The 21,953-nt window shown below is 46.9% G+C and overlaps 1 non-coding gene and 1 pseudogene across 1 annotated transcript; both read right to left on the minus strand.

Annotated features, from left to right (window-relative positions):
- Window positions 1-3,815: 3,815 nt before the first annotated feature.
- On the minus strand, window positions 3,816-21,667 carry LOC135563136 (nucleolar protein 58-like; annotated as a pseudogene).
- On the minus strand, window positions 17,780-17,859 carry LOC135563157 (small nucleolar RNA SNORD11B). The gene has a single exon (XR_010460310.1). It is a non-coding gene; the product is annotated as a small nucleolar RNA SNORD11B (small nucleolar RNA).
- Window positions 21,668-21,953: the final 286 nt, after the last annotated feature.

A 21,953-nucleotide genomic window follows, 5' to 3' on the forward strand; every position in this document is an offset into this window, starting at 1 on the left:
ACCTACAATGGTTTCGGGACGAAGTGGCCGTTCTCTGACACGTCAAATACGATTATGGTTACACCAAAATGAGCACTGTATGCTTTTTGTTTTTCATAAAAAATATAATGCTTTAAATAAATGGTGGCATGGATGTGGAGTTGATCAACGCCAGGAATAACCACGTTTGACTGTTACAAAGTAACACATTTGTAGGTTGTAAGATCACGTGGTCATCCGCTCTCCAATCAGAAATGAGAGAACACCTACAACCTGATCAACAGCTAAATTGGAATAATAATATATAACGTGTGGGGAGGGGGGGATGGGGGGGGCAATTTGAAGATAATAATATTGACGTAACATTTGATCTTGTATCAAGTATATCTGGTAGCATTGCTGCCACAAACGAACTGAAGCAATTGTCCACTTGGTGGCGCCAGAGTTCCACCGACCGTCACTTTTTCCTGGTTGTCCTGTGTGGTACAGAAAACTGCATTTCAATGTTGAACGACTTGACTTCAAGACATCGTCAACGAAAATAACGTGAACAATAAAAATAGCCTGTCTTTTTTTGTATCTGTCTGTAGAGCCTTGTATGATAAGTCCATTGTGAGAAGGCCTTCATAAAGTGTCCCTCCTAAATTACTAGAGGCCAAACTTCAAAGATGTCTATGGCACTGGACTGCAGTAAGAGGGCTAAGGAGCGGATGGTCCTGGCTGCCTAAATGTTTCCTCCACATAATAAACTAAGAAACATGGCACTTTGGAGGCTTACTTTTATAATTAGACTTACTCAGTCACTATAACTAACTTCATAAAATGCCATTAGGCCTAATGAAGATACTGTATATGTAAGTTACTTGATTGGTGTCTTGTGAATCCACCTGTATGCGCATTAAGGTTGAATATTTCCCCGGTATTATACGATAATAAATCACTTTTCTCCCGGGTAACCTGGTAGTTTCCACCAAAACTTGGAAGTGTCATTCAAAAGCATTATAACGCATATAAATGTCTGGATTTGATGAGAGCTTTGATTCAGCATGAACATTCTAATCTGATGCTACCTGAGCCTGATGAGACCAATATTAACCCCATTTAATGAGCCCTACATTAACCCCATTTAATGAGCCCTACATTAACCCCATTTAATGAGCCCTACATTAACCACATTTAATGAGCCCTACATTAACCACATTTAATGAGCCCTACATTAACCCCATTTAATGAACCATACATTAACCCCATTTAATGAGCCCTACATTAACCACATTTAATGAGCCCTACATTAACCCCATTTAATGAGCCCTACATTAACCACATTTAATGAGCCGAAGCACAAATTATTGTACTGTTATCCATTAGGTTCACCAGGACCTCACATGACTGTGAAACATTGTTGTGTTGTAACTTTAATTTATGACGTTCACCACACTAATCGGTGATATATTTTTGCAATGGGAAGTAATAGCTGGTTTGTTCATTTAATTTTGTTAATGAAATAGTTGTGCTATTGTATTGTTCTGACTTCATGGGGCCGACTGGAGTGAATGTCATCGTTCATAATGTCATCAAAAAGTTCCTCCTTCACTAGAACGGCCCGACTACAGACTATATAATGTCGGGCGCATTAAGTGATGATATGTTTTCTGTTATTTTTATGATTTTATAGTTTGACACAACGTATTGGAAGATTTTTGGTCCCTCTGAAAGCCGAGGTCCTATAGTCACGGTTCACCACTGGATCTAAGTGAAGGCTTCCATTAAACCTGTCCAGGTCCAGTCTGTCCAGTTTCTGCTAGTGCACGTACCACATGGCCACATTATTCAGCCTTGTTTGACTCATGGATGATCTAAGCCATGTCTTAAGCCTCCCCGGGGCACTAAAACTCCTCTCAGCCTCGACAGAGGAGGCAGGGACGACCAGCAGACCCCTTCCTAAAGCTTCCCCCTGACTGAAGAGACCTTTCACCTCTGGCACCATTTCCCCAATAATGCCAGCAACATCTGAGCTCGTTTGATATGTATAATTAGTCCCAAACATGGCCAGCTGCACCTGCAGAAGTCTTGAATTCAATTCTGGATGGATATGGGCTGAGTATTCACTGTGTCCAAGGTGTTGTAGAACTGGGCTCTGTACAAAGACTGGGCATCAGGATGGATGTGGGCTGAGTATTCACTGTGTCCAAGGTGTTGTAGAACTGGGCATCAGGATGGATATGGGCTGAGTATTCACTGTGTCCAAGGTGTTGTAGAACTGGGCTCTGTACAAAGACTGGGCATCAGGATGGATGTGGGCTGAGTATTCACTGGGCTGCAGCCTGACCGGTGTAACGCTTTGAAAGTTTGCGGATGTGAGGCATCTGAATAGGTTGTTGGTCCAACTTTGTTGCCATAGCAGCTGCTTTTGCGAACAAGACATCAAAGTGCTCCCCCGTTCGCTTGTCCTGCATGTGTCACCTTCTGACCTGAGATCTTTTGTTATGTCTTTGTTTTAGTATGGTCAGGGCGTGAGTTGGGTGGGTTGTCTTTGTTTTAGTATGGTCAGGGCGAGTTGGGTGGGTTGTCTTTGTTTTAGTATGGTCAGGGCGTGAGTTGGGTGGGTTGTCTTTGTTTTAGTATGGTCAGGGCGTGAGTTGGGTGGGTTGTCTGTTCCTTTTTCTAGGTTTTGGGATTTCTGTGTTTATTATACATTTACACATTGAACAATTCAATTTTATTTATTTTCTTAACTAGTAAACCAACACATTCTTAACAATTATAGTTTTAAGCAGTGTATTGGTAGTAAACATGCTACCTAACTGATCAACAATTATAGATACAAGCTAATAAGGTATATATGCTATCTTATTGAACAAGCAGCTTAACTCAGATAATGTGTGTGCTAGGCATCTCTCTCCAGGTTGTTGTGCTGCTTGGCAGGCTAGCTGCTCCATGGTTTCCTCCAGATCTTGCCACTGTTCTGGCTCACACTGCCACCATCAGCTGTGTCTCTCCACCAGCTCCAGGAAGTCCACTCCTTGCGTACGTACTGTACATATGATGAATCATAGATTGGCAAGGAAATCCTTTTTCATCTTCACTGTCCAACTGCATTGTGACGGAGCTGGAACCAGCAGGAGGATGGAGAGGCCTTGAAGCTGTACGCAGAAACTACCCAAATACAGGTAAGCCAAGCTTGTAGCATCATACCCAAGAAGACTCGAGGCTGTAATCGCTGCCAAAGGTGCTTCAACAAAGTACTGAGTAGAGGGTCTGAATACTTATCAAACTTTGTCACATGCACCAAATACAACTGTAAACCTTACTGTGAAATGCTGACTGACAAGCCCTTAACCAACAGTGTAGACCTTACTGTGAAATGCTGACTGACAAGCCCTTAACCAACAGTGCAGTTCAATGACTAATAAAATATTTACCAAATAAACTGAAGTATAAAATGTAACACTAACGAGTCTATATACAGGGGGTACCGGTACTGAGTCAGTGTGGAGTCTATATACAGGGGGTACCGGTACTGAGTCAGTGTGGAGGCTATATACAGGGGGTACCGGTACTGAGTCAATGTGGAGTCTATATACAGGGGGTACAGGTACTGAGTCAGTGTGCGGGGGTACAGGTTAGTTGCGGTAATTTGCACATGTAGGAAGGGGTTAAGTGACTAAATGTACACATTTCTAAACTTGTTTAGCTTTGTCATTTGGGGGGCATCGTGTGTAAATTGATGGGAAAAAAACTATTGAATCATGTTAGAATAAGGCTGTAACGTAACAAAAGGTGGACAAAGTCAAGGGGTCTGAATCCACCATAGCTGGAATGAAAGGAAATACCGCTGACTGAGAAAATGGATTTAATCACTTATGGACAAAGACAGCAGAAAAACCCATCTTTTAAAAAAGGCATATCGTTAAACCAGTGGAGGAATGAAGTGTTTTAACATGGACATTGATATTGTAGACAGTCTATTGGGTCTTTAGTTTATTAGTAATAATAAGAGGTTACAGTAAACTAAAGGTTCATCTTAAACTCAAATCCACAGGAGGATTTATATCAAGTCTCATAACAGATCAGCTGCTGGTCTGAAATAACCTCCGTCTCCAGTTCTCTAGTCTTTAAACGGTCCGATACATCATCAAGTCTCATAACAGATCAGCTGCTGGTCTGAAATAACCTCAGTCTCCAGTTCTCTAGTCTTTAAACGGTCAGGCTGATACACCAGTCAGTCTGGCCCTGGTAGATACAACCACAACTAAAAGTTCTAATATAATACAGTTTCTCCCCAACCAGATTAATCCCCCTCTTCCTCCTTGACCTTTTTCTTCTTCTTTGACTGTAAATCACAAGAAATAACAAATTAGTATGTTCGTTCAGGCAGAGCGGCTTAGATGAGCAGGAATATATATATTCTGGAGGCATGTCCCCATCAGCTACGTACTTCCTCTGTGGGAGAGACGGTCGCCTCCTCTTCCTCTTCCTTTACGTCCTCCTCGGCTTTCTTAAACTTCTTTTTCTTCTTCTTGGGAGTTTCTTCTGCTGCCGTTGAAGCCTCTGGTTCTGAATGAAAACAGAAAGCACCTTGAGACAACAGCACTTAACAGACGGCTGAGAACCTCATGATATGGATTGTGTTATAGAACAGGATGGATGGTGTGTTATAGAACAGGATGGATGGTGTGTTATAGAACAGGATGGATGGTGTATTATAGAACAGGATGGATGGTGTATTATAGAACAGGATGGATGGTGTATTATAGAACAGGATGGATGGTGTATTATAGAACAGGATGGATGGTGTATTATAGAACAGGATGGATGGTGTATTATAGAACAGGATGGATGGTGTATTATAGAACAGGATGGATGGTGTATTATAGAACAGGATGGATGGTGTATTATAGAACAGGATGGATGGTGTATTATAGAACAGGATGGATGGTGTGTTATAGAACAGGATGGATGGTGTATTATATAACAGGATGGATGGTGTATTATGGGTTGTGTTCTATAACAGGATGGATGGTGTATTATGGGTTGTGTTATAGAACAGGATGGATGGTGTATTATGGGTTGTGTTATAGAACAGGATGGATGGTGTATTATATAACAGGATGGATGGTATATTATGGGTTGTGTTATATAACAGGATGGATGGTATATTATGGGTTGTGTTATATAACAGGATGGTGTATTATGGGTTGTGTTATATAACAGGATGGTGTATTATGGGTTGTGTTATATAACAGGATGGATGGTGTATTATGGGTTGTGTTATATAACAGGATGGATGGTGTATTATAGAACAGGATGGATGGTGTATTATGGGTTGTATTATATAACAGGATGGGTGGTGTATTATGGGTTGTGTTATAGAACAGGATGGATGGTGTATTATGGGTTGTGTTATATAACAGGATGGATGGTGTATTATGGGTTGTGTTATATAACAGGATGGATGGTATATTATGGGTTGTGTTATATAACAGGATGGTGTATTATGGGTTGTGTTATATAACAGGATGGATGGTGTATTATGGGTTGTATTATATAACAGGATGGATGGTGTATTATGGGTTGTGTTATATAACAGGATGGATGGTGTATTATGGGTTGTGTTATAGAACAGGATGGATGGTGTATTATGGGTTGTGTTCTATAACAGGATGGATGGTGTATTATGGGTTGTGTTATATAACAGGATGGATGGTGTATTATGGGTTGTGTTATACAACAGGATGGATGGTGTATTATGGGTTGTGTTATATAACAGGATGGATGGTGTATTATGGGTTGTGTTATAGAACAGGATGGATGGTGTATTATATAACAGGATGAATGGTGTATTATGGGTTGTTCTATAACAGGATGGATGGTGTATTATGGGTTGTGTTATATAACAGGATGGATGGTGTATTATGGGTTGTGTTATATAACAGGATGGATGGTGTATTATGGGTTGTGTTATATAACAGGATGGATGGTGTGTTATGGGTTGTGTTATATAACAGGATGGATGGTGTATTATGGGTTGTGTTATATAACAGGATGGATGGTGTATTATGGGTTGTGTTATATAACAGGATGGATGGTGTATTATGGGTTGTGTTATATAACAGGATGGATGGTGTATTATGGGTTGTGTTATATAACAGGATGGATGGTGTATTATGGGTTGTGTTATATAACAGGATGGATGGTGTATTATGGGTTGTGTTATATAACAGGATGGATGGTGTATTATGGGTTGTGTTATATAACAGGATGGATGGTGTATTATGGGTTGTATTATAGAACAGGATGGATGGTGTATTATGGGTTGTGTTATAGAACAGGATGGATGGTGTATTATGGGTTGTGTTATACAACAGGATGGATGGTGTATTATGGGTTGTGTTATATAACAGGATGGGTGGTGTATTATGGTCTCATGTTATGGGTTGTGTTATACAACAGGATTATGGCTAAGAGTTACTCAACTGACCTTCCACAGGTTCTTTCTTGGGTTTGACTGTCACCGGTGTGGCCACCTCTTCCTCCTCCACCTCCTCTTCTTGGAAACAGAGGGGAGGGTGGAGTCTCCGGAGGGGTCGTACACCTTCACGTCACTACGGAGACATGACAGAACGTTAGTTAACAGCACAGTTGGTAATTAGCCGACGGTCGATTGATTGGTTTAAAGGCTGTTGGTCGACCGAGATGTTTTAGTCGAGCAGTAGCAAGTCAATTTATGGCACACAGACACCTTTCTGATTCACCACCATCTCAGTGAATTGTTTGCGTTTGATTGTTAGTAAGAACGCAAACGCATAGAAGTAGACCTATATGCTGCCTAGCCTGCGCGTGAATGTAGTCTTACAAATGTGCCCATCTGATAGTATTTCTGATGGGCTTAACGCACCACTACTAATGACCTGTGGAGCTTCTCAAAGTAATGCTTTGTCACCTCAAAACAGCAAGCAAACATACCGTTTTTACCATCCATTGAGAATTACAAAAGTTCCTCAATGTATTTGAAAAATATTCCCAGCTCTCTCCTTTTTGACCACTCATGTCCTGCTCGGATCCAATGGAAACGTCATAAAATAAGGCTACCTGATTACTTCCTATCTCTTGATCAAATAGCCTACAGCTGTCTGTCCCGAGCTCACTGGCGGGGGAAACCGGGCACAGAATATTTTAAAATATTTCAAGCATGCCCACCCCCCCAGACCAAGTTGCGAGCATAGGGCCCACCCCCCCAGACCAAGTTGCGAGCATAGGCCCCCCCAGACCAAGTTGCGAGCATAGGCCCCCCAGACCAAGTTGCGAGCATAGGGCCTCCCCCAGACCAAGTTGCGAGCATAGGGCCTCCCCCAGACCAAGTTGCGAGCATAGGGCCCCCAGACCAAGTTGTGAGCATAGGGCCTCCCCCTAGACAAAGTTGCGAGCATAGGGCCTCCCCCAGACCAAGTTGCGAGCATAGGCCCCCCAGACCAAGTTGCGAATATAGGGCCCACCCCCAGACCAAGTTGCGAGCATAGGCCCCCCAGACCAAGTTGCGAGCATTGCCCCCCAGACCAAGTTGCGAATATAGGGCCCACCCCCCAGACCAAGTTGCGAGCATAGGCCCCCCCAGACCAAGTTGCGAGCATAGGGCCCCCCAGACCAAGTAGCGAGCATAGGGGCCCCCCAGACCAAGTTGTGAGCATAGGGCCCCCAGATGTGAGCATCGGGCCCCCAGACCAAGTTGTGAGCATAGGGCCTCCCCCCAGACCAAGTTGCGAGCATAGGGCCCCCCCCAGACCAAGTTGATACATAGGGCCTCCCCCAGACCAAGTTGATACATAGGGCCTCCCCCAGACCAAGTTGATACATAGGGCCTCCCCACAGACCAAGTTGCGAGCATAGGGCCTCCCCCAGACAAGTTGCGAGCATAGGGCCCCCAGAACAATTTGCGAGCATAGGCCCCCCAGACCAAGTTGCGAGCATAGGCCCCCCAGACCAAGTTGCGAGCATAGGGCCCCCCAGACCAAGTTGCGAGCATAGGGCCCCCCAGACCAAGTTGTGAGCATAGGGCCCCCCCAGACCAAGTTGATACATAGGGCCTCCCCCAGACCAAGTTGATACATAGGGCCTCCCCCAGACCAGGTTGTGAGCATAGGGCCTCCCCCAGACCAAGTTGTGAGCATAGGGGCCCCCAGACCAAGTTGCGAGCATAAGGCCCCCAGACCAGGTTGTGAGCATAGGGCCTTCCCCCAGACCAAGTTGTGAGCATAGGGCCCCCAGACCAAGTTGTGAGCATAGGGCCCCCAGACCAAGTTGATACATAGGGCCTCCCCCAGACCAAGTTGATACATAGGGCCTCCCCCCCCAGACCAGGTTGTGAGCATAGGGCCTCCCCCAGACCAAGTTGTGAGCATAGGGCCCCCCAGACCAAGTTGCGAGCATAAGGCCCCCAGACCAGGTTGTGAGCATAGGGCCTCCCCCAGACCAAGTTGTGAGCATAGGGCCCCCAGACCAAGTTGCGAGCATAGGCCCCCCAGACCAAGTTGTGAGCATAGGGCCCCCCCCCAGACCAAGTTGTGAGCATAGGGCCCCCAGACCAAGTTGCGAGCATAGGCCCCCCAGACCAAGTTGCGAGCATAGGGCCCCCCAGACCAAGTTGTGAGCATAGGGCCCCCAGACCAAGTTGTGAGCATAGGGCCCCCCCAGACCAAGTTGTGAGCATAGGGCCCCCCAGACCAAGTTGTGAGCATAGGGCCCCCCCAGACCAAGTTGTGAGCATAGGGCCTCCCCAGACCAAGTTGTGAGCATAGGGCCCCCCCAGACCAAGTTGTGAGCATAGGGCCCCCAGACCAAGTTGTGAGCATAGGGCCCCCAGACCAAGTTGTGAGCATGGTCTGGGGGCATATGCTCACAACTTGGTCTGGGGGGCTAAATTGTGAGCATAGGGCCTCCCCCCCCAGACCAAGTTGATACAATGCTTCTAGTTCAATGCAGACAGGCCATGATTCATATGATAATTTCCATCAGGATATTTTATACCTGCAGGCCACAATGTTTTATTTGTTTGCTTTAGGCCATTTTTACACATTTGCAATGGAAGTTACTTTTTAGGTTTGTATCACTTTCACTTAGATATAATTTTGATTAACCACATGAATGATTGAAAATACATTTTATTTAACCAAAAAGGTGCATATGAAAGCGATAACTGCAGATCAGTAGAAATGACAGCCTAAGATAAAATCCACATGAAAGGTTGCAGACTCCTCGTGTTGCCCATTACCGCCACCTTCAGGAGAGTAATGCCAGAATCAGAGAAAGCCAGCAGGACCAGAGGATGGTCAGGTTAACATCTTGATCTCTGGCTCCCTCCAGTCATTTATGTATTATTTAATCTAACAGGGAGCTTAGCGCACGTGGGGTTCGGGAGCTTAGCGCACGTGGGGTTCGGGAGCTTAGCGCACGTGGGGTTCGGGAGCTTAGCGCACGTGGGGTTCGGGAGCTTAGCGCACGTGGGGTTCGGGAGCTTAGCGCACGTGGGGTTCGGGAGCTTAGCGCACATGGGGTTCGGGAGCTTAGCGCACATGGGGTTCGGGAGCTTAGCGCACATGGGGTTCGGGAGCTTAGCGCACATGGGGTTCGGGAGCTTAGCGCACATGGGGTTCGGGAGCTTAGCGCACATGGGGTTCGGGAGCTTAGCGCACATGGGGTTCGGGAGCTTAGCGCACATGGGGTTCGGGAGCTTAGCGCACATGGGGTTCGGGAGCTTAGCGCACATGGGGTTCGGGGGAGCTTAGCGCACATGGGGTTCGGGAGCTTAGCGCACATGGGGTTCGGGAGCTTAGCGCACATGGGGTTCGGGAGCTTAGCGCACATGGGGTTCGGGAGCATGGGGTTAGCGCACATGGGGTTCGGGAGCTTAGCGCACATGGGGTTCGGGAGCTTAGCGCACATGGGGTTCGGGAGCTTAGCGCACATGGGGTTCGGGAGCTTAGCGCACATGGGGTTCGGGAGCTTAGCGCACATGGGGTTCGGGAGCTTAGCACACATGGGGTTCGGGAGCTTAGCACACATGGGGTTCGGGAGCTTAGCACACATGGGGTTCGGGAGCTTAGCACACATGGGGTTCGGGAGCTTAGCACACATGGGGTTCGGGAGCTTAGCACACATGGGGTTCGGGAGCTTAGCACACATGGGGTTCGGGAGCTTAGCGCATGTAGTTGATTTGACTCCAACAAACAATGTCCGCGAAAAAAAGACACATTTTAAATTTTTAACCAGTCCTTGGTCAAAAGAACCGACAACTATCGGTTGTCATGACCCTCTTTGGGTACAGCGAGCACCATCCCCCTCGGTCTCCTAAAACCAGGCTGCTGTGGTCAGAGAGGTCGTAAATTCCAGGAGATTATCTCCTCATGGCCACAGTATATAGAGAGTGAGTTTTCATAGAGAGAACAAAGGAATTTCTTCCACCTCACAGAACTGGAGAACCGAACAACATTTATGTTCTGGAGAATGTATAAAAGATCAGTGAAGAATACAGCTACGAACTGGTCCGTTGGGTACAATTTTGTGAAACTCATGAGACAATACGGCCACATTACCATAAATGTTTATACAATAGCTTCAGATATGAGGCTAATTGTTGTATAAGATGAGAGGATGATACTCTTTGTGAAATTGTGTAATGTGATTTTGGACTGTTTAATGAAGGAAACTCCAATTCCCTTTGGAGTTTAACTAAATCAGAGGACCGCCCATGAGCACAGTTATGGTCTGGTGTCCTGGGACAGGCCCTTTTCTGCTCTTCCGAATAAAACCCGGGTTTTCTATCACCAGACCAGCTCACCTCAATTACAAGATGGCTAAAGGTTGCAGACCAGCTTACCACAAGAGGGCCCAGGTTTGAGTAGAGACCATAAACCTAAGGTTTGAGTAGATGGCTGAATCTTTTAACCATACCGTGGTTAAACTCTTAAGACTATCGATACCGACAGAATAGAACAAGTCTGATATTAATTACTAGTCTGCAGCTAGGAATTCGGTATCATTGAACGCGAAAACCAACAGCCAAAATCTCTATCCTATAACGACATGAATGAATGTCACTGAACCAGCCATTCTAACCACGACAGAGAGAGAGCGGACAAACTCTCCAACAGAAACAAGCGTTTCAACAGAGATACCGACGACACACTGAGCGTAAATATATATATTGATTGCAATTGTTCCCGAATGAGTGAGCGTTCATATGCGAAGGATTAGCATTTCAATTGTTATAATTATCACTGTCTAACAAGCCGCCATTAGGGCACATCCTCCTTTCTTTGTAAATATACTGCTCAAAAAAATAAAGGGAACACTAAAGTAACACATCCTAGATCTGAATGAATGAAATATTCTTATTAAATACTTTTTTCTTTACATTGTTGAATGTGCTGACAAATCACACAAATTATCAATGGAAATCAAATTTGTCAAACCATGGAAGTCTGTGTTGTAACTTTAATGTGTTACAGAGTCCATGTTTAAGTTTATTCTTTGAGCTGTGTCGAGATATTTCTTTGGATTTATTTGCATATGTAATTGTATTGGGTTGTGTTGAAGTCCCAGAATGCCTTGCGAGAGGAATGAGTGATAACGCGCCAATTATGTGCAGGTGATTGTGGCTGACTTTCCGACAGCATCTTACCTGCATTGCTCTGTACCAAAACCATTGTTGTTAAATGTAACGTAAACAAGTATTCTTACTAAAAAAAGCATTCTTATCAAAACCGACGTCCCGAGTCATTACTTTAAGTTAGTTAATCTAAAAAAGTCTGGATTATGAGTCCCACTCAAAATTAAAGTGGAAAACTACTTAGCCCACTAGGGCACATGCCCTGTATCATTTCTTTGTAAATATATCTATTTTGTTTGTTTGTGTGACGTATTTCTGTGAATTACTTAGTAAATCAATTATTTTAAGACAATTGATGTATGGATGACTCAGTGAAGACTGGGTTCGTGCAAAACCAACTATTTACAATTTAATAATTCATTAATCAGAAGACTGATCAGATATTCCATTTCTGAAAGTTATTAGGAAAATTAACTTTAATCTGAATATGTTCCTTAGTGCCCTGACTTCCTTAAGTAATTACAGTTACATGATTAATCAGTTTAATCACATAACACAGACGGCGACGTTACCAGAGACGGCGACGTTACCAGAGACGGCGACGTTACCAGAGACGGCGACGTTACCAGAGACGGCGACGTTACCAGAGACGGCGACGTTACCAGAGACGGCGACGTTACCAGAGACGGCGACGTTACCAGAGACGGCGACGTTACCAGAGACGGCGACGTTACCAGAGACGGCGACGTTACCAGAGACGGCGACGTTACCAGAGAGACGTTACCAGAGAGACGTTACCAGAGAGACGTGACAGACGGCGACGTTACCAGAGACGAGACAGACGGCGACGTTACCAGAGGCGCGACAGACGGCGACGTTACCAGAGGCGCGACAGACGGCGACGTTACCAGAGGCGCGACAGACGGCGACGTTACCAGAGAGGCGCGACAGACGGCGACGTTACCAGAGAGGCGCGACAGACGGCGACGTTACCAGAGAGACGCGACAGACGGCTAGTTACCAGAGAGGCGAGACAGACGGCGACGTTACCAGAGGCGCGACAGACGGCGACGTTACCAGAGAGGCGCGACAGACGGCGACGTTACCAGAGAGGCGCGACAGACGGCGACGTTACCAGAGAGACGCGACAGACGGCTAGTTACCAGAGAGGCGAGACAGACGGCGACGTTACCAGAGACGAGACAGACGGCGACGTTACCAGAGACGAGACAGACGGCGACGTTACCAGAGACGAGACAGACGGCGACGTTACAGACGGCGACGTTACCAGAGAGGCGCGACAGACGGAGACGTTACCAGAGAGGCGCGACAGACGGAGACTTTACCAGAGAGGCGCGACAGACGGAGACGTTACCAGAGAGGCGCGACAGACGGAGAAGTTACCAGAGAGGCGCGACAGACGGAGACGTTACCAGAGAGGCGCGACAGACGGAGACGTTACCAGAGAGGCGCGTCGTTACCAGAGAGGCACGACAGACGGAGACGTTACCAGAGAGGCGCGACAGACGGAGACGTTACCAGAGAGGCGCGACAGACGGAGACGTTACCAGAGAGGCGCGAGAGTCTGAGACGTTACCAGAGAGGCGCGACAGACGGAGACGTTACCAGAGAGGCGCGACAGACGGAGACGTTACCAGAGAGCGCGCGTTACCAGAGAGGCGCGACAGACGGAGACGGAGACGTTACCAGAGAGGCGCGACAGCGGAGACGTTACCAGAGAGGCGCGACAGACGGAGACGTTACCAGAGAGGCGCGACAGACGGAGACGTTACCAGAGACGCGACAGACGGAGACGTTACCAGAGAGCGCGACAGACGGAGACGTTACCAGAGAGGCGCGACAGACGGAGACGTTACCAGAGAGGCGCGACAGACGGAGACGTTACCAGAGAGGCGCGACAGACGGAGACGTTACCAGAGAGGCGCGACAGACGGAGACGTTACCAGAGAGGCGCGACAGACGGAGACGTTACCAGAGAGGCGCACAGACGGAGACGTTACCAGAGAGGCGCGACAGACGGAGACGTTACCAGAGAGGCGCGACAGACGGAGACGTTACCAGAGAGCGCGACAGCGGAGACGTTACCAGAGAGACAGACGGAGACGTTACCAGAGAGGCGCGACAGACGGAGAGCGTTACCAGAGAGGCGCGACAGACGGAGACGTTACCAGAGAGGCGCGACAGACGGAGACGTTACCAGAGAGGCGCGTTAGACGGAGACGTTACCAGAGAGGCGCGACAGACGGAGACGTTACAAGAGGCGCGACAGACGGAGACGTTACCAGAGAGCGCGCAGACGGAGACGTTACCAGAGAGGCGCGACAGACGGAGACGTTACCAGAGAGGCGCGACAGACGGAGACGTTACCAGAGAGGCGCGACAGACGGAGACGTTACCAGAGAGGCAGAGAGGCGCGACAGACGGAGACGTTACCAGAGAGGCGCGACAGACGGAGACGTTACCAGAGAGGCGCGACAGACGGAGACGTTACCAGAGAGGCGCGTCGTTACCAGAGAGGCGCGACAGACGGAGACGTTACCAGAGAGGCGCGACAGACGGAGACGTTACCAGAGAGGCGCGACAGACGGAGACGTTACCAGAGAGGCGAGAGACTGAGACGTTACCAGAGAGGCGCGACAGACGGAGACGTTACCAGAGAGGCGCGACGTTACCAGAGAGGCGCGACGTTACCAGAGAGGCGCGACAGACGGAGACGTTACCAGAGAGGCGCGACAGACGGAGACGTTACCAGAGAGGCGCGACAGACGGAGACGTTACCAGAGAGGCGCGACAGACGGAGACGTTACCAGAGAGGCGCGACAGACGGAGACGTTACCAGAGAGGCGACAGACGGAGACGTTACCAGAGAGGCGCGACAGACGGAGACGTTACCAGAGAGGCGCGACAGACGGAGACGTTACCAGAGAGGCGCGACAGACGGAGACGTTACCAGAGAGGCGCGACAGACGGAGACGTTACCAGAGAGGCGCGACAGACGGAGACGTTACCAGAGAGGCGCGACAGACGGAGACGTTACCAGAGAGGCGACAGACGGAGACGTTACCAGAGAGGCGTCGTTACCAGAGAGGCACGACAGACGGAGACGTTACCAGAGAGCGCGACAGACGGAGACGTTACCAGAGAGGCGCGACAGACGGAGACGTTACCAGAGAGGCGACAGACGGAGACGTTACCAGAGGCGCGACTGAGACGTTACCAGAGAGGCGCGACAGACGGAGACGTTACCAGAGAGCGCGACGTTACCAGAGAGCGCGCGCAGAGAGGCGCGACAGACGGAGACGTTACCAGAGAGCGCGACAGACGGAGACGTTACCAGAGAGGCGCGACAGACGGAGACGTTACCAGAGAGGCGCGACAGACGGAGACGTTACCAGAGAGGCGCGACAGACGGAGACGTTACCAGAGAGGCGCGACGTTACCAGAGAGGCGCGACAGACGGAGACGTTACCAGAGAGGCGCGACAGACGGAGACGTTACCAGAGAGGCGCGACAGACGGAGACGTTACCAGAGAGGCGCGACAGACGGAGACGTTACCAGAGAGGCGCGACAGACGGAGACGTTACCAGAGAGGCGCGACAGACGGAGACGTTACCAGAGAGGCGCGTCGTTACCAGAGAGGCACGACAGACGGAGACGTTACCAGAGAGGCGCGACAGACGGAGACGTTACCAGAGAGGCGCGACAGACGGAGACGTTACCAGAGAGGCGCGACAGACGGAGACGTTACCAGAGAGGCGCGACAGACGGAGACGTTACCAGAGAGGCGCGACAGACGGAGACGTTACCAGAGAGGCGCGACAGACGGAGACGTTACCAGAGAGGCGCGTCGTTACCAGAGAGGCACGACAGACGGAGACGTTACCAGAGAGGCGCGACAGACGGAGACGTTACCAGAGAGGCGCGACAGACGGAGACGTTACCAGAGAGGCGCGACAGACGGAGACGTTACCAGAGAGGCGCGTCGTTACCAGAGAGGCGCGACAGACGGAGACGTTACCAGAGAGGCGCGTCGTTACCAGAGAGGCGCGACAGACGGAGACGTTACCAGAGAGGCGCGACAGACGGAGACGTTACCAGAGAGGCACGACAGACGGAGACGTTACCAGAGAGGCGCGTCGTTACCAGAGAGGCGCGACAGACGGAGACGTTACCAGAGAGGCGCGTCGTTACCAGAGAGGCGCGACAGACGGCGACGTTACGTTACCATTACAGTATCCGTTGACTTATGACTGTTGCTATGCAGTTCCCATGCCTTCCACGAGATGTCAGCAGTATTTAGAAATGGTTTCAGGTTTGTTATTCTGAAAAATGCAGGAGTAAGAGCAGTCTGAATGACTGGACCCTACAGTGTCAGAGCTTTTTCATGCTCAATCCCGAGATCGTGCCTTTCTTGTTTACCTTTTATATTGACAACGTTATTGTCCGGTTGAAATTATATCGATTATTTAGGCTAAAAACAACCTGAGGATTGAATATAAAACATTGTTTGACATCTTTCTATGAACTTGACGGATACAATTTGGATATTTTGTCTGCCTGTTGTAACTGTTTGAGCCGTGGATTACTGAAGAAAACAAAAACGGAGGTTTTTGGATAGAGAGACTATCGAACAAAAGGAAGATTTATTGAATAAATGAAAGTCTTAGTGAAACCATATGAAGATCAAAGGGATTCATTTTCTCTCTATTTCTGACTTGTGTAACTCTGCTTGGCTGGTTACTGTTTTAATCTTAGTGAAACCATATGAAGATCAAAGGTCAGGGATTCATTTTCTCTCTATTTCTGACTTGTGTAACTCTGCTTAGCTGGTTACTGTTTTGTAATGATTTGTCTGCTGGGCGATGTTCTCAAATAATCACATTGGTATGCTTTCGCCGTAAAGACTTTTTGAAATCTGACACAATGGTTGGATTCACAAGAAGTTCATATTTAAAACTATGTATAACACTTGTATGTTTTCAGATTTTTAAAATAATGAGTATTTCTGTTTTTGAATTTGGCGCTCTGTAATTTCCCTGGATGTTGGCCAGGTGGGACGCTAGCGTCCAACGTACACCAGTGAGGTTATTAATGCTCAGATGAGGTAGTGACTGAAAAGCATCAGGTAGTTTCAGGACTGTTGACATTAGTCATCATCATCACTGATTGGCATCTCATGTGGGCTGGTTGTTTTGGGCCTCTAGCAGTAAGGGGCAGAGAGAGAGCTACTTACTCCCTTCTCCTCTAGGTGGCGTAGTCTGGCCTCCAGCTTGGCACGGTTCTCAACTCCCATCTCAGCGTTTGTGTCCTCTCCCAGGGCATCGTAGCGGATCGCCAGAGATGCTTTGGCTGCCAGCATCCTGGAGATCTGAGAGGAGAGAAAGAAGCTTGACTAGAACATGACAGCAGTACTGTAGAGTGGAGAGACATTCTGATTAGAACTAGATCACACCTGGAACACGACAGCAGTACTGTAGTGTGGAGAGACATTCTGATTAGATCACACCTGGAATATGACAGCAGTACTGTAGTGTGGAGAGACATTCTGATTAGAACTAGATCACACCTGGAACATGACAACAGTACTGTAGAGTGGAGAGACATTCTGATTAGATCTAGATCACACCTGGAACATGACAGCAGTACTGTAGAGTGGAGAGACATTCTGATTAGATCACACCTGGAATATGACAGCAGTACTGTAGTGTGGAGAGACATTCTGATTAGAACTAGATACCTGGAACACGACAACAGTACTGTAGAGTGGAGAGACATTCTGATGAGAACTAGATCACACCTGGAACATGACAACAGTACTGTAGTGTGGAGAGACATTCTGATTAGAACTAGATACCTGGAACACGACAACAGTACTGTAGTGTGGAGAGACATTCTACTTCTAGTGATGGCTGGAACAAAAGCCTCACCTTGCCCTTGTTCTTGGCCGAGGTCTGTCCCACCAGAGAGGCGTGGTAGATGAGACCATATTTGGGCGTGTCTCTGCGCGTCTTCTGGGCTCTGAACAGGGCCTTCTCTGCTCCCAGGATCTGGACTGTGGAGGCCGGGTGCTTGGCCAGGTTCAACAGGGACCCTGTCAGAGAGAACCAGAGAATTTAGGAGCAGTTTGGGCGTTTCCAGCTGCCTACTACAGGTGTCCAGGTAAAAGGTTTTAATTCAAGCTCAGATGAGGTAGTGACTGAAAAGCATCAGGTATCAGGATTGTGACATATAGTCATATTAATCACCGCTTGTTTTGTGTTGTGAATGATTCCTGCTGTGTGATTGGCCGTTAGATCATGACTCACCAGCGTGTGAGATGAGCCGTGCCCCTACCAGTTCCCCCACCATGACAGTCAGGTTGGGAGCGATAGCCATCATCCTGTTCTTCAGATAGTCGTACAGTTGGGTGCGGTACTCTGTAATCTCTATCACCTGGTCACACAGGTGCATGATGTTGCCGATGTCCTCCTCTGACACCTCCGTTCCCATGGAGATCTCTGCAGCCAGTTTGACCTCTGCCTCCACCTCCTCGGGGAGATGCTCAGACAGGTCGGTGGTTGCCACGTTGGTACGAGCGCCTATCTTCCGGACACTCTTGCAGTAGGCCTACAGCGCATGATGTAGTTGTTGAGCTCCTTGTCCAGGTCATCCAGCAGAGCTGCACAGATCAAAACACTAGTTACACCTGTTACTGAGCTACAGCCCATAATACTAGTTACGTGTTACTGAGCTAAAGCCCATAATACTAGTTACACCTGTTACTGAGCTACATCCCATAATACTAGTTACACCCGTTACTGAGCTACATCCCATAATACTAGTTACACCTGTTACTGAGCTACATCCCATAATACTAGTTACACCTGCTACATCTCATAATACTAGTTACACCTGCTACAGCCCACAATACTAGTTACACCTGCTACAGCCCATAATACTAGTCACACCTGCTACAGACCATAATACTAGTTACACCTGTTACTGAGCTAAAGCCCATAATACTAGTTACACCTGCTACAGACCATAATACTAGTTACACCTGTCTAGACCATAATACTAGTTACCCCTGCTACAGCCATAATACTAGTTACACCTGTTACTGAGCTAAAGCCCATAATACTAGTCACACCTGCTACAGCCCATAATACTAGTTACACCTGTTACTGAGCTAAAGCCCATAATACTAGTTACCCCTGCTACAGCCATAATACTAGTTACCCCTGCTACAGCCATAATACTAGTTACCCCTGCTACAGCCCATAATACTAGTCACACCTGCTACAGCCCATAATACTAGTCACACCTGCTACAGCCCATAATACTAGTCACACCTGCTACAGCCCATAATACTAGTCACACCTGCTACAGCCCATAATACTAGTCACACCTGCTACAGCCCATAATACTAGTCACACCTGCTACAGCCCATAATACTAGTCACACCTGCTACAGCCCATAATACTAGTCACACCTGCTACAGCCCATAATACTAGTCACACCTGCTACAGCCCATAATACTAGTCACACCTGCTACAGCCCATAATACTAGTCACACCTGCTACAGCCCATAATACTAGTCACACCTGCTACAGCCCATAATACTAGTCACACCTGCTACAGCCCATAATACTAGTCACACCTGCTACAGCCCATAATACTAGTCACACCTGTCTACAGACCATAATTCTAGTCACACCTGTAGAAATAGAAAAAGTATATATACAGTGAGTGCAATGAGGTAAGATAAGGGAGGTACGGCAATAAATGGGCCATGGTGGCAAAGCAATTACAATATAGAGATTAAACACTGGAATGGTGGATGTGCATTAGATTAATGTGCGATTAGAGATACTGGGGTGCAAAGGAGCAAGATAAATAAATACAGTATGGGGATGAGGTAGGTGGCTGTTTACAGATGGGCTATGTTCAGGTGCAGTGATCTGTGAGCTGCTCTGACGGCAAGGTTTGTCTATGGAGATTGCATGGCTGTGTGCTCGATTTTATAAACCTGTCAGCAACGGATGTGGCTAAAATAACCGAATCCACTAATTTGACAGGGTGTCCACATACACTACATATACAAACGACTGTTATAGTTCCAACATTTAGACACAGGACATTAGTAATATGTATCTATTCATAGACTCAACATTGTTAGGGGGTGAGTTCAACAACCGGCTGCTGTCAGTGTTTGTTATGATGGTTAAGGTTAGCTGTGGTCTCAGCTGTAGTGAGGAATACTGCTGAACACCTAAAGGCTTCTGCATGCTTCCCATCCCAAACTGTTGGGGTTAGTTAGTGCATATCTTCAGAAACGTGTTTGTTTGGTCTTCGGTCAGGTGTTTTCCCCGGATGTTTGGGGCAGCAGGGTAGCCTAGCGGTTAGAGCGTTGGACTAGTAACCGGAAGGTTGCAAGTTCAAACCCCCGAGCTGACAAGGTACAAATCTGTCGTTCTGCCCCTGAACAGGCAGTTAACCCACTGTTCCTAGGCCGTCATTGAAAATAAGAATTTGTTCTTAACCGACTTGCCTAGTTAAATAAAGGTAAAATAAAAACTTAAACGATACTCGTTTTCCATGCACATTTTCAAACTTCATAAATACTGCACCAAACAGCTTACGTAGATTTAAAATGTTAAAAATATGCCATTTCTTGAGCCATCTTCAATTATTTCTGACTAGTTTGAGGAAGTGTATACTGGCTATGGCTTCTCAAGTTGGACAAACACTACTATTGCCGCTTTTCTCATTTTTCAAGCAACGGTCTTTTAATTAAGGGAGTATGCGAACACGCTGTTGGTTCACCTAGCTGAAGCATGCAGAAGCCTTGACTGACAGCCCTTGTGCACTAACTGGTAAACTATAGTGAGCAACAACAGGAGAGGTGAAAGTATTCTGTCTACCTGCCAAGGCCTCTGTTGTGTCCTGGAATTTCTCAAAGTGCTTCAACTTCACTCTGGAAGGAGAAATGGTGGCGACATGTTATTTGTCAACTCCAGAAACATGTTCCTTATGCTGATAATGTGTAATACTACTGTTCATTGACAACGTATTCCCCTCGAATCTAAACACTCCTCTCTCCAGACATGGTGCCATAACTCACACTTTGTTGGCCTTCTCCGGAGTCTCGAACTCCTTCCATAAACTGTCCACCTCTTGGAGCTTTGACTCATCGAGGACCTTAAACAAAAAAGGGTTTAAAGTTCTATCAAGTACACGGGCATACCATATATTAATTGCATTAACTCAACTCGGTTTACATGTGTTGTCATTAAAACCCGTCAGTAATGTGTGATAAGAAAGCCTGCACGCAGTCCCTCCAAAGTACCACGCACCAGTTATGCTAACTTGGAAGAGAAGCCTATTTGAAATGTTGGGTAAACATAGGCAACAAATAAATTATTTAACTTCGAAATTAGAACGGGTTCAAATAGTTGCATAATTACTAAAGCCAAGTCCAAGGTAGCAAAGTATCTGTATATCCAGCAGATCTAGGTAACTTGCCACATGCAACGTGGTTGCTTTAACTGCAGCGTGTTGAGAACTACCACGACGACCTAAATAGAGAAGCCATGTGTACTATAAACAATGTTAAACAGGTCTTGACATTGAAATACTTTGTATTTTAATACAATATCTAGCTACTCCAGGAAAACAACGTATTTAGTTAGCTACACCGCGAAACCGGTTCAATTATTGAAAATTGTCATGCACCCATCTAAAATTATTAGAATTTAGAATATAACTTTAGCTAAATACTCACTTTAAATATTGCATAACAAGCAGAGGTTTCAAATAAAACAAACTTATCTCCTAGAAAGCCTTCGCTAGTCGCAGTTCCAACCGAAATGTGTTCCACGAGGTGATCTGTGTGCCTCACACGGAAGCACGTCCTCTCTCTAACATCGCGAGAAGTGGCAGAGTGAACTATTTGGAGACAAACAAATCCGACGAGAACATTTTGGTCGCGAACCGCGTACACGTATTTTGCAGTTGTTATCGCGCTTATGTTCCTAACGCCAACAGTGCATGTTCCTTCCATACAGTAAAACCTTGCAGTACAAAACGATACACGCAAATCACCCCAAAGACAGGAATTAATCAAATCAAATAAAACGTATATATAAAAGTTTACTGTCACACACCAGTTAGTTGTTTTACAGGGTCAGCTATAGTAAGTAGTACGGAGACCCATTTTTGCGTACAGTTGTTATTTTGATGAATGTATTTGCAATTTTGACGGTACAATATATTTTTTATTAATGTTTTTATGTGTTTAAAAAACATTTTCGAAATGCATTTACTGTTTTGCAAAAGTTGTGTGTCTTGTGGACTCTGTTTTGAAAA

Source organism: Oncorhynchus nerka, linkage group LG20, assembly GCF_034236695.1.
Source record: "Oncorhynchus nerka isolate Pitt River linkage group LG20, Oner_Uvic_2.0, whole genome shotgun sequence".
Classification (NCBI taxonomy): Eukaryota; Metazoa; Chordata; class Actinopteri; order Salmoniformes; family Salmonidae; genus Oncorhynchus; species Oncorhynchus nerka.